Genomic DNA, 3,486 nt, shown 5'->3' on the forward strand with positions numbered 1-3,486 from the left:
GGTGCTGGTCTAATAAACAGTTTAATTGCATCATAATTTAGTTGTGTGATATGTGATACATATATATATTAAATGCATAGAGTATTGGTTAAATATATTTGGTAAATTCATCAAAAGAATAATGGCAATGATTACCTAATTTTAGTGAGTAATGTAACGTATGCAACCAAGTAAATTAAAATGTCAAGCACAAGAAAATAATTCAAATCTACTAAATTAGAGGTCTTCAACAGGGGGTCCGCGGAGGTACTGCAGGGGGGTCACATTATCTTTGGTTGATTAGACGATTTTTAACATTCAAACAGTGTTTTCTCACAAATTGTGTTCAAACGTGTGCCATCCACAGATGGTTTGAGGATTCATTGTCCCATCTACATGCATGTTTAAAGTTAAAATCTGAGGATTATTTGAATAGCTCAGTGTTGTATGCAAGATGTTTGTTTATAAATGGCAGTGGCACGGCCACCCTGCACCTTGCACATGTTTAAAATAAAAACATGAATATATTAACCTGTGTATTATTTGAATAGCTTAGTATTGAATGTACAATAACAGAGTAGCTATGTTTATACACGGCACTAGGCCCCGTTAAATATAAAACACAATTGTATGCCATATAAATAGTGGGGTCCCTGCTCCAACTCTCCATCAGTTTGGGGGTCCCTGGCCTGAAAAACGCTGAAGACCCCTGTACTAAATTACTTCATAACAGAAAATACTACAGATATATAAAATTTACTTAAAATTTGGAGTAAAATGATGTTCCTGCCTATGAAAAACAAGTAGACTTTACTTAATTTGTTTATATAAATATTACTTAAAACTTAGATGTAATTAAGTAAATGTTACTTAACACCTTCACAACTGTAATGTTTTATGGTAAGTAAAATTTACTTGATACTGGCAAGTGAGTGTTACTTGATATTGCAGCATTAAATATTACTTAAGCCACTTGAGTGCAAATACTTACAATGGGTTTTCTAAGTAAATCTTATGAGTTGTTTTTTTCAGTGTGTGTGTGTGTGTGTGTCTGCGCGTTTCTGTCACAGAGATCATTCAGTCTTTATTTTCAACTAATGCTATTAGTAGATTTACTTTATTTGAAGGTGTAAAAGTGACATGCGCCTGTCATTAGCATTACAGTACTTAAACCATCATTAATGCAAGGCTATAACGTATCTAGTGCCCTTCGATTTTGTAGGCTTATGTAAAGTTGACTGGTGTGCAGATATTGCAAATACCCAATGACATCAGTCATAGATATCAAGTGTGTCATTAATGTTTATGACACTCTCATGTAGACACCAAAGTGTTCAGTGTTGTTTTAGCTTGTTATAACTATATTGTTTGCAGGTGTTACAGGTTACAGTTGCCCATGTAATATTAGTGAAACATTGCTTTGCTGAAATGGATTGGTAGATAACCGGAGAAATACGAAATTCATATTCCTGCCTCTGTCAATTTTTGGTCATTTTCAACCCTCCGCTACATCAAACACAGACTGAGGAGTTGCCTTTCTGCCAGCAAACTGGAAGTCTTTATGTTGATGGCCACCGAGAAAGATGTTCTTGTGTCCCTTGATACTGACACAATGATTGACAGAGTGGCAGAGAAGAGCGATTTAATGAAAAAACTGCTTTAGTAAGGTGAGGAGATTTATTTAAATGAATACATTTGTGTTAGGATTTAATTGCATTTTTCACAGAAAGTGATGAGATTACTTGTGTGATCGTATAAATATTCATGGTGGGCCGCCATGGCCATTTTTTGGTCCCAGTCCAGCCCTGACAAGACAGGTGTGAGCAAAAGAAAATGAGCAGGAAAAAGACAAAGACAGGAAGTAAATATGGAACAGAACACAAGAAGACAACCACTACAAAAATAAAGCAGGAACTAAATAACAGAACCAAGACAGGAAATAACAGAAGCATGATCACAGATAACACAGCTATTGAACAGAACTGGAAACTGGAAAACAAAATAAAATACCACTTAACACATAACTGGAGCACAAATTGCTTTTCAATATTTACATCCCTTGCAGATGACCACTAAATGTTTGTGCTCCTTGCACACAGGCGCACTGGGAACACCAGCTGACTAAAATAGAATATATCAACAGCTAGTTAATAATAATTACTTGTAACTTTCTGACAAGTAATGTACTCACTCTCAAGGTAACCTAAACCTAATCATCATAGTAATGTAATGTTATCTTTCACTACTGTCATCAAATAATCTCTAAAGTAATATTAGAACAATTGAAAAACAATACTTACTGTACTTAGATGTGTGATGGGAGCTGAACTGAGCTGTGAAATGGTAAATGCATGTGGGTCCTGTCTGACCCATGTGTGTAAACTAGATGTAGAAATACAAAAGCTGTGCTTCTTCATAAAGTGAGGAAAATAAAAATAAAGATTTGTGCTGAATAAAAACAAGATATTTACTGAATACTTGGAATAGAAAATGATTAATGATTGATTTATTTCAGAGATATATCGTAGAAACACTCAGCCACACATGAAGTAACATAGAAAATGAATGCAGGTCATTTTTTAACCATGTTGTGCATTAGAGGGGAAGTGATACCAAAAGGGGTTTTATTCAAAAAGTAAGAAAGGAAAAAATAAAATAAGCATGCATGATGATGCATGATAAAAACAAGTTAATTGAGGAATACCTTGAATATTGAATGATTAAGTTAATTTATTGCAAAGATATGGAAAATTAAAACTCACTTTTGACCCATGTTGCGCATCAAAGAGTTAAGCAAATTCGACGACCAAAGTATCATTGAAAAACTGTTTTGACTGGAACTCACAGTTGGAACAGGTATTTCCACATCAAACTTTGTTTGACTTTTGGCCGCACCTATGTTCAAAAACAACTACGCCTAAAATACTTTGATCATAAGAGAATTTAATCATGACTCAGTGTTTGATCACTAATTCATTGTGTCACTGTGTGTTTGATTTGAGTAAAAACTGGAATATTACAAACAGTAGTAGATTTGACTTGACAGAAATTAGTATTCGCTGTGGTTCCCAATTTTGGTTGTTCCACTAACCTTTACATTAAAATGAAATCTTTGTAATGCAGTATTACAACATCACAGGTTGGTTCTTTGAATGCTAAAGGGATAGTTCGCCTCTTTTGACATGAAGCTGTATGACATCCCATATTAGCAATATTATTTATGAACATTTTCTTACCCCCCACTCCGTCCTTTGAGCAGAGTTCCAGCCTCGTTTTGGCGTTGAGGAAGTTAGTTAGTTGGCTGGGGCCACAAAAATAAAGCGTTTTGCTTCTCAAAATAATATGCGTTCAAAAGAGTAATACATTTGCATCACAGAATCGTTCATCCAGAAAAAGTCAGACCTCACATTCGCTTGGCACTATTTTCTCTCCCTTCGTATCACTGCCTGCTGCCACCTGCCGACAGCCGCACCTGTTACGGTGTTTACTGCTCGGCAGCAGGGGACT

This window comes from Odontesthes bonariensis, chromosome 2, assembly GCF_027942865.1.
Source record: "Odontesthes bonariensis isolate fOdoBon6 chromosome 2, fOdoBon6.hap1, whole genome shotgun sequence".
Taxonomy (NCBI): domain Eukaryota; kingdom Metazoa; phylum Chordata; class Actinopteri; order Atheriniformes; family Atherinopsidae; genus Odontesthes; species Odontesthes bonariensis.